This window comes from Epinephelus moara, chromosome 22 (genome assembly GCF_006386435.1).
Source record: "Epinephelus moara isolate mb chromosome 22, YSFRI_EMoa_1.0, whole genome shotgun sequence".
NCBI lineage: Eukaryota > Metazoa > Chordata > Actinopteri > Perciformes > Serranidae > Epinephelus > Epinephelus moara.
Window position 1 is genome coordinate 7941095 of NC_065527.1, and position 10792 is coordinate 7951886.

Below are 10792 nucleotides of genomic sequence, written 5' to 3' on the forward strand. Positions count from 1 at the left end.
CATGTCTGTCAGATTCACTCTATGGGATGTTGGTGTGCCAGGAAAAGTACCCAGCTTTATTGCCTTTCCAACATCAATTTAATGTCTCACAGAGAAAAAAAAAATGGCAGGCAGGCATAGCAGGCTGAAAAATCACCTCAATGCAAAATGCAAAATACATTCATGTTTAATCCCCTTGCCTCCTCTCGGGTGTTTTAGAACATCCAGTCCTGATGTTGGAGAAGGTGTTTTGCATTTTCAAACCCAAAAAAAGGTGTTCTGTCTGTGTTACAGAATTGGGTAGATTGATTGTACATATAGGGATAATGCATTGTTAGGTAAACAACTACTCTGTCTGATGCCTCGCCAGCACTGCAATTTAATCACACTGAGGGTAAATATATGAATTCCTGCTCCTGAACACTCATTAAGGATGCTCACCATACGGCTCCTTCCTGGAATGAGGCATTTGCAGCTTCGGTAGTGAGAGTAATGACCATCATTCATACTGCCAGCTTTCATTGCCTGGTGGCGTGTTTAGCTACACATACTTGAGATTTGGAGGAAGGAAAGGCAATTGTATTTAATCATCCCCGGGGAGAGATTTGCCTTGAAAATCACGTTCAAGTGATCAATGGCTCATGCAGACAAGTAAAATGCTCCATCCGGACATTATTCTCCTTACATCTTTGTCCAGCACTTCTGACACCTGATTCATGTGACTGTGGGATGAGGTAACTGCACAGGATAAAAATACTTTGAAACCTTCATGTGAGGAAATTTAGCTCTTGCAGTTAAAGAAAATAAACATAATTAAAAATCACAATAAATAAGACTTATACTTAGTCATGATGATAGCATATCATCATAATATATGTATCTGCAGCTCCAATGACTCAGCAATTAATGACCGTAATTAAACACTTTACTCCCCTCTTCCTCATTCAGAAGTGTGATGTACGACCTCTTCACTAGAAGTTTCTGTCAGATGACTCCTTTAATTCCTCCTCCCAGTGACAGAGGTTCATAAAGACTGGCTGATGTCATTGAGTGTGCTCTAAATCAGCACACAGTGACTGTAACTGGGTCAAAAAAATTGAAACTGATAAGATCAGAAAGTTTGGATTATAACCAAATGTAGAATTCTGTATTTCATAGCATGAAGAATATACAATAAAATTATTTTTTTATATATCAGCCTGTGACATGTTGGAATGTGACAGGATGGAAATATCTAAAGTAATATGGCTGAAATTCTCTCTGTGGTCCACAGCCAGTGTTGGGCTCGTTACTCTAAAAATATTAATAATTACTTATTACTCGTACTCTTTTTAAAAGAGTGTTTTTCGTCAGACTACACGTTGTATTAGTTTTCCGTTACACTAGGGTGACCATATTTTGATTTCCAAAAAAGAGGACACTCGCCCCGGCCACGAGATAGCCTACTTAATGTTACTCGCAGTTTACTCAAAGATGCCTTATAATTTTAATATATTTAGAGTTTATATGTATGGATAGAAAATTCAGTTATATTACAAAATAATATCTCTCAAAGACAGAAATTTAGATAGGCTTCTCAGAGGTTACTCAACTTGCTTTTATTATGCCTAAAATAATAATCTTTTTACAAGTTTCAATTGTACAAAAATAAATATAAATGTAAAATAAATGTAAAATCTCTGGAATGAAATAATGATAGAAATAATGTCTCTTCTGTATTAGAAAAATCAACTTGTAAAATAATAGCTATCTTTTCAAGTCTTACTGGACAAATAAATAAATAAATAATATGAAATAATGTTCTAAATAATACCTCTTCTGTATTAGAAAATCCAACTTTGAGCTCCCCGGCACCTTTATTAGACACAGAATCATATGTGCCAGCTTTGCACACGGTGCACTCAGCCTCCCATATATCCCAACCAGGTCGGGACGGTAAGTTGGAAATTTTTTCTTCAGTTCATCTGTGAAGCTGCACTTGCGCTTCGGCTTCTTGGAAGCTTAGAATAATGCTGCGCCGCTGATGTCTGCTGCTTCCTCATGAGTGTTGGAGATCCGCCGATAAGGCAGCCTCTCGGGGATTACGCACACACACACACACACACAAGGAAAACCGGACATTATCATCAATTTATAAACACCCCCCGGACAGGATTTGAAAAGTGGACATGTCCGGGCAAAAGAGGACGTTTGGTCAGCCTACGTTACACCCCATAAAATTGGTAATTGCGTGTCTTCCCAAAGACAGGGTAAATTGTAAGTGTAGCTAAGGCTAGAAAGTAGGGCTGGGCCACATTGGCAAAAATTCATATCTTGGTATTTGCAGGCTGACTGGCGAGACATGATAAATATATATATATATATATCGGTATTTTCTACAAAATGGGCTCCCTGTTTTCAATTGCAAGTCAAAGCCACATTTCAGATGTCATAAGCACTTTTAGACTGTGATCAAAATAAAATGTGAAGACACGGATTTTATTCTTCTGTTTGAAAATACACAGCTGCACAACATGTGAAAGAAAATTATATCAAAGTTTAGTTGGTTCAAAACACACATTAAACACACATTAAACACACATTAAACATGGCTTAATAGAGAACATTTCAGACACAAGTACACAAATTGGCTTCACTATAATTCACTGACAAACACTTGTCTTTATCTGGACACATTTTCCCCACAAATACAACATGCTCACGTTATTAGCACAAGCCACATTTTACATTGTATAAATTAGCCTAGCAGCTAGCGACCTTTTCGTCCTCTCATAAAACCAGGGACAACAGCAACATTTAACAAAGGTAACAGTACAAAATTCGGCTTCATAGACCATTTACACACTTCCACATTTTTTGACCAGAAATACGTAGACAACATGTACAGCGATTTCCTCTCTCTATCGTGACAACTAATATACTATGGAAAATGGCAGAAGCAAGGAACAAGTTTAAAGCTAGCAGTTGTTGTAAGGATCCCTTTTCTCCATTTACTTGTTAGCTAGCTCTCACAAACACCTGTCCGTCGAGTACTTTTGATGGGGTCATCCCTATGTTTCCAGGGTTCTATGTTTCCCGGGTTCTATGTTCCCCACTTAACCCTGCAAAAAAGCTTCTATCTTCCCTGCTTACACATAAAGGGTTCTATGTTTCCCGCATGGTTGAGCGGGCAACATAGAACCCGGGAAACATAGAACCTTTTTTTGTGTAAGCGGGGAACATAGAACCTTTTTTGCAGGGTTAAGTGGGGAACATAGAACCCGGCAAACATAGAACCCTGGAAACATAGATACACTCCCAATATTATTGAAGACTTTCACTTGAACAACCATAAACACAACAAATTGATGTCATATTGCTTCATTGAAAACAGACTATGATGCTTTAGTAAGGACGTCTGTATCCTCTAATACTTACACTATACATAAACTAGGTCTTATAGTAGACTCGCTAATGAATTGTTATTCTAGCTAACAGTTCAATAACAGTTAACCTGATATCTCTTTACTATCTTTACTTACCTTGATAATTATGGACGAATTCTTTGTAGAAGAATTTATATCCTTTATCCAGTTTGTTCCCTTTCGTGCTACAGTTATGCTTGACAGCTCTTACCACATCTGAAAATGTGATTTTTGGTAAAACCATTAAGCTTGTTGAGAAAACTCTCTCCGTCTCCATTTCTTTCAATATGTGTTTACGACTGACAGGAAGTCACGTTATTCGTCGTCTACGTATTTTGCGGTTAGTGTGCAAATGGTCTATTACGACTCACAAGGTTCACTGACAAAACAACTGGCCTGGGGACCACATGTGATTCCGACATTGCCCCCCATGTCTGTGTTTCATGCGGTGCAAGTGAAGTCTGTGTTGTACTTAAATTTCCTGACATTATCCCTCGGGTATGATGTGTACACAGTCATTTATAACTCCACTCTACACAAAACAGAAATGTACAGAGGTAACCTACTGCTTTTTTTTTAAATGTTGATTAAACAAACAGAACCGATTGCACCACACACACTGTCACGTTATCTATCTTATCATTTTTTAAGATGTCGCTCATCTGATTGATTTGAGCTTGCGGGTCTCCATGCTGTGTAGCGAGATGAGCCTCCTGCACCCAAAAATGCTGTCGAAACTTTGATTAATGATTACCAACACAGCCTCCGAGGCAGAAATAAGATGCAGAGAAAACACAAAACCTAAATACGACCCAGATCACTGAGATGTCAATTCACACACGACATATATTATCACACAACCTGTTTGTTTGGTGAAATATGGTAGGTAAATGGGTGGTGGATTTTGTAGTTGACAAGTTACTGACATAGTAGATTTGCACAGGATTAAAATCACAGATTACCTCTGCAGTTATTACAAATTACAAATTAGAGGTCCCCAGGTAAATTCCCTACGCTGTCAGGCACCATTACACACTGATGGTGCCAGGCCGCGTATCATGCCGACACGAAAGGACGGCTTTTTTCATTGGCGTCTGACGCAGAAGTCACTGCCCAAGCGCCGGTATTCAGCAACTTCAGGACAAGACTGGCTCGTATGATCACCTGGAACTAAGAATTGTTGTGCTCTCATTATCTTATAATGAGCTGTTTACACAGAGCGGGTCCTCTTCCACCATGCCCAGCGTGTTTCTGCAGCCGGGCCATTCGTGTTTTCGCATCGCCTTCCATAGTTCTCCTATACGCGTGGCACACAAGCGAAGTTGCAGTCTGCAACCTCATCACTAAACGCCTCTTAATCCCACACACTAGAGCTTTAAAGGAGCAGTAAGGTGTTTTAGTGCAGAAATAGTTGTACATTAGTGTGACGGGGTGGAACAGAAAACTTGTAGACACACATAAATCATCCTAATAGGATAATCATCCCAACCGAAATATGTTTCTTCTTTTTTTTAATTTGAGACATTCCTCATGAAGAGGGAAGTGTTTATTGAGTGTTACTTCACCTGAATGTGAGCGATGGTGAGAACGGACATGGGAGAATTACGTTAGTTTAACAAAAAACGGTTGAAGTAGAAAAATAGCAGTTGACTGAAAACAATATTAACAGTTCATACTGCCTATTTTTTTCCCTTTAATATAGGGGACCCAAGCTTAAAGCCCAGGTCGGACACAAGGTTTGCGAAGACGACAGGCAGCTACTTGCAAAGCACCGTTCTGCAACGTTCTTAAACCCTACCGCTGCATCTAGATGTGTATGCAGGTGCAGGTGCTCTGTACCTGCCGAGGCCTCCGGTGTGCCAGCAGAAAGCTAACACACCGTCTGTGGTCATTTTGACTTGACCAGCAGACTTCACTACAAGCCGATTGGATATAGAAACATGTGATGAGCTTTACATTCTAAAACCAGCTGCAGGTGATTTGACCAGCTGAGTTGCAGGTGACATCATCAGCCGGCTTGAGTCAAGCTCAGATCTTTTCTCTGCAACGTTCTCAAATGGTTTCGTCTCATCGTGAATCTGTGGTCTGAACTGGGCTTAATGATTCCACCTCTAACCATGTGATGAATTAGTAATGTCAGTACTATCCTTCTTCAACAAAATCATTTTCATACAGTGCCTTTATTCATGTTTTATGAATATTAAGAGCAATAATAGTAATTTAAAAGGGTTGCAAAACAGCTAGTTCTAGTGGCACTGCAGGAATACAAGTTTATGAGCTCCTGTTAACCAGTCAGCCAAGGTTTCACTCATAACTATTGCACCATGTTATCTCCTGGTTGTACTCCCCCTGCAACTCTGGCAGAATTTCATTCAGAGGCCCTGGTGTTTCGTGATGGCAGGAGGTCAGGAGGAGGAAAAAGGCTTTCATGGAAAACTGATTTGGTGATAACAAAACAGCAGCTGATATGAGAGTTGATTCAACTTGTTTTTTTCTTTGTCAGAGAGCCAGTCCCAGTAAGTATGTGTGCTGTGGCGTCGCTGTGGGTACACTGCACTGTAGAATGGGAAAAGATGTACTTACAGGTAGCTGAGATGATGCCAAATTGTTTTTATAGACTTTATGGCTCTGATGCTGCTTCTGTTAAAACAGTGGCTGTATTGTTTATGCTTATTATAGCTGTACCTGTACATACACAGAGCCATCACAAGAATTGTATTATGCATAACCACGGTGATTTAAAAAGAAATCCAATTATTATTTTTTGCATTTGTTATTGCAGAAGTGATTCCGAGGGGTGTTCTGATAGCTAAAAGTTTATGACGCACACTACAAAACTGCAATCTCCCTGTTTGATTCCAGCTGGGGCCCATTGTTACATTTTATACCCCTCTGTCTCTCCACTTATTTCCTGTCCGCTCCTACACTTTCTGCTATCTGATAAAGGTCAGCATGGAAAAAGAATTTGATTAGTTAAGAACATTGTTTCCTGAGTCGAGCTCATCCTGAAACAAAAGCCAGTGAATGAGAACGTGACTCAGTGGAGACTGTCTTCCCCTCAAAAATGACATCATAGGTTCTTTAAAACAGCTTATTACAACCCATATGTACGTTTATTTCAGTCAGGACCACTTTAGTCAAAGAAAACTTTATTTCCACTCCCTGCCCTTCCATGCGCCTACATGGAAAGTCTAAGGAGAGCAGCAGCAAACCCCCCCTGGAAACAGAACAGAGCAGCATAAATGACAAACAGAAATGACACTGATAAGTCAGACACAGCATGAAAAGGAGGAGCTGGGGTGGATACAGTTGGGTTGCAAACAGCAACAGTAGGCATGCCAGAGCAGTTTAAATACAGCGCCGTGAATGTGATTCACCAATTGGTTGCATATAAAGGACTCCCTTCCATCAATCAGCTGCTCCATCAGTTGATTGGGCTGTTTGAGATCAGCTGATGTAGCTGAGATGTGAGCTGAGCTTGACATCATGTCCTGCCTGAACTAACGCTATGCTCAATTTTAGGTGGCGACCTCTAGTGGCCATAGTAATTATCAATATTTCAACCAAGAAACCAGGTGATGTAGTATATGCAACAAAGGTCTGGGTAGGGAGGAGGTCGGGATAGATGGGTCAAACAAACACAGGACTTTGACCGAGGAGGTCGCTGTTTGTGTCCCTTTTGAAATCAAATGTCACCGTTGAGTTATTTCAACTTGTGTACGTAACATGACAGACTGTAATGTACTTACGTTAACTTGCGTACTTAACTTAACTTGTGGAAACATTTGTTCTTATTTTAAACCAAACCATGATCTTTTCCTAATCCTAATAGTCCATGGGCCAGGCCATATATCGGTACCATCTTAGTGGGCAAAACCTTACCTATACCAGTTTAACATCGGGTCAATATATAAGTAATTGAACATATGATAGTCTTTCCACAGGAGCAGCTTCTGTTTGTATGGGATATTTTGTTATTTTCCATTTATAGTTCCTTTGCCTTGTTTCCAAAAGGCACACAAACAGACAAAATCATAATAACCTTTCTGTTCCTGACTCAAATTTGACCCGATTTTAAATGTTTTTATATCAGGAAAACAGGTTTCTTTCATCTGATAGCCCCAGAATAACATGGGTAGTTACATACTACCATCTTAGCAACTTCAAAGCTACAGCTGAGTGAACCTGTTGTTAGCACACCTTTGATGTGCCTTTACCAAAACGGGGACAAGACAACAACAATAGCTGAAAAACTGTTACATGTTTGTTTATGGCAGCACAATGAAGAGGCTCTATACTGTATCACAAACTCTTGCATTAATTTCGAACCCTGTTGAGGAAGTAAGAGACCAGGAGGAACCGGCAGAAGTAGAAGGTCAGAGGAAGAGGACACCAGGTTTATGCTTGAGCAGATGAGGAGGAAGAATGAAATGATGAGGAAGATAAACCTGCTGAGATGGAAGATAGTTTCCTATCAATATGCTGTGATTGTCCATCAGTGACAGATGACGCATGTTGAGAGCAGAGACAGAGAGGTGCCCCCAGGTTCCAGTGAGATGTGTGGTGTCTTGTGTTGAAGGCAAAGTCCAATATTGAGCTGTGTCTGCCAGAGAAATTTGATAGCATGGTGCTGGACATGACAAACCAGGAGGGACGGTGTGTTTGCGGCAACAAGTGGAGTGAAATGTACCAAATAGACCTACAGGCAAACATTCCTGTGGGTTGTGTTAGAGGGTAGGAAAAAACGACCTATGTGGTTGTTTGGGTTGGAGGATTTCCCCGAGGTACATCTCATCTCATTACTGAAACACAGTCATGCGTTACATTCATTTTGAGTGCTGCTTTTTGAGCAGGGCTGTTTTTCCATATATGCAGTGGGCCCCCTAACCACCAGGGGGCCCCCGTGCAGTAGTGGTTCGCCCTTGTTTTGTTGTTTATTTTAGTGGTATATGTTTTGTAAGGGAAAAACTCAACTCTAGTCCAGTCATGCTGGCGCCTGGAGGCACAGCATCCCGAGGAATTACATTCATGTTTTATGCAGCTTTATGCAGAACACAATTTACGGTCAGTACCAACATACAGCAACGGAAAGTACTGGTGTGGTTCTTGGGGAATGTACACTGCCTGTCACCATCCACAAATATATGTTTTGGTTTGTTTGTTTGTTTTTCTATCACCAGTAAAATCACTCATTTTAATCACATAATCAGGTCTTGTAGTTATTAACTGTAGTGGCCATGCATGGATATAAGTCTCCTTTAGTGCATGGAAATAATACAGCCTAAGGTAGGTGTGTATCAAGCAGTTGTGTCTGTGTGTAATTCTGCTGTGCAGCCTGATTATATACCACTGTAGCATTAGGCCATGAAACTTGAACTACTGTTGCTGTGTGTGCTGCACTGGGTTTTATGCCCCTGCATGTCAGTGATCAGTATCCCACACATCATGTTGGCACACATTATGTCTCTTCTCTTTTCAAACCCAAATCCCCTCTTTCTATACAATATACTTACATTATACTGTATGTTTTATTGAAGGATTGGTACCATACAGGTTACATAATACATTACAGTGTCCTCTGTTTTTGTGTTGTTTTCTAACATTGATTGATATGGTGATTACTGCTAGGCCTGAGGCCTCGTGCCAATGACCAAATCACAGCCGTACTCATATTCATTACAACAGCACTTCCTCTCATGTGAAATGGCTTAATTGCATTTTGGTGCGCGGAATAAGTCATGATGAGGTTTCAACCCTTAGCTGGTGAGCCTTAAGCCAGCTTGCTTTGACAGCATATTTATAATAAAGACCACATGTCCCCAGTTGTTCTGATTGGTTTGTAGATAGAAGATCAAATTTTGTTTGTAAATCAGCCCAGTTTTTATAAAGTTCAGCAGTGGGTGACTCAGAGTATTGCTTCTTTAGATCCAAATGTATTGTGATAAAATTTAGGTAGGCTCCCATAGTACAAGGTATAATATTCTCAAAGAATGCATCTCTGTTAGTTGACACAAAACTGACGGAATTCTTATTGTAAAGCAGAGGGTGGTTAAGTGGCCTAAGAGGTGGTTCATATGTACCAGGGGTGATTGCTCTGAGACAACAAGGGAGGCTGAACTTCCCCTAAAATTTCATAGAAGAAATGGTCAAATATGCACTATTGAATTTACATTAAAATAAGAATTTAAATTGCATTAAACGTGCGCTAGGATGCGTTTCACATCATGACTATGATGTTCAAACGTCAGCTGTTTATCACCAGTTTTCAAACGCGACCTCCCTGTCATACATTCTCGTGTCAGCACGGTGGACGCGGAGCCTCCAAGCATTCCTATGAGACAGCGCTGAGCAGGTTTTTTTCATGCAGCAAAGCGAGACGGTCATTGGATAAATGCAACAAAATCATCACTTCCAGGGAGGCTCAGCTTCCCTGGGACCTAATGGAGCAGTAGGCGTCTGCATGATGATTGGAGGAATTGTCTAAAAGGCTGAACCCCTTTGTGATTGACAGCGCTTTGGAAATACACACCGGCATCGTCACATGTCGAGCTCAGTCCCATGCGGATATTTGCGAGTGGAGTCTTCTGACAGAGTTCGGTCCAGATTTCCTTATTTCCATAAGCCATATAGCTCATTTTTACTGTTTGTACAGTTCAGGTGTTTAAAACCATCTGAAAATCTTTGAGGTGTGTTTTGCAGTGGTTCTATGGCATGAATGTGATTGAAAAACGGCTTCAGTTAAATGTTCCTTTTATAAGTTACTGCCTCGCTACAATATGACACATTTTATGACACTATTTTATGAACTTAAAGTGAGCTTCCCCTGTTTGAAAGACCAGCAGCAGCCACTGACATGTACATATGTCTACTACCACAGCCAAAAACAAATAATTTAGTCTGGAAAAGAAGTGGTGAACATTAAAGAAAAGAGAACTACAAATAGGTTCAGAAGTCTCCAAGGGTCCATTTAATAGTTTTATTCCACTGACAGTGGAAAGGTCTTTGCCTCACCAGGAGATGATCCCTTAGAACTAGACCTATCAAACAGTGGATCAATAGCAGAGTTCAGAACTCCTGATTAGGAGCATGAGCATTTACTAAGATGACAGGTTTCATAAGAAAGAGGTCTAAAAACAACAGCCAGTGGAGTCACTGACATCAGATGCTATAAACTGTATTCTCTTGGTGATTAGTCTGTTTCACCCCTGGACATGCAAGTAAATGTGCAGAGAAAGATTTGACGAACCTATATTTTACGAGTCTAGGATGGTCTTCCAATTTTAAGCTTCTTGTAGAAATAATACATCTGACACATTCAAAGTTAAAAACCTCACTAGATGACTCGCATCAACATCACCTATGTTAGCGATATTAAAAGACATACAGGGCCCTTAATTCATGGGGACAAG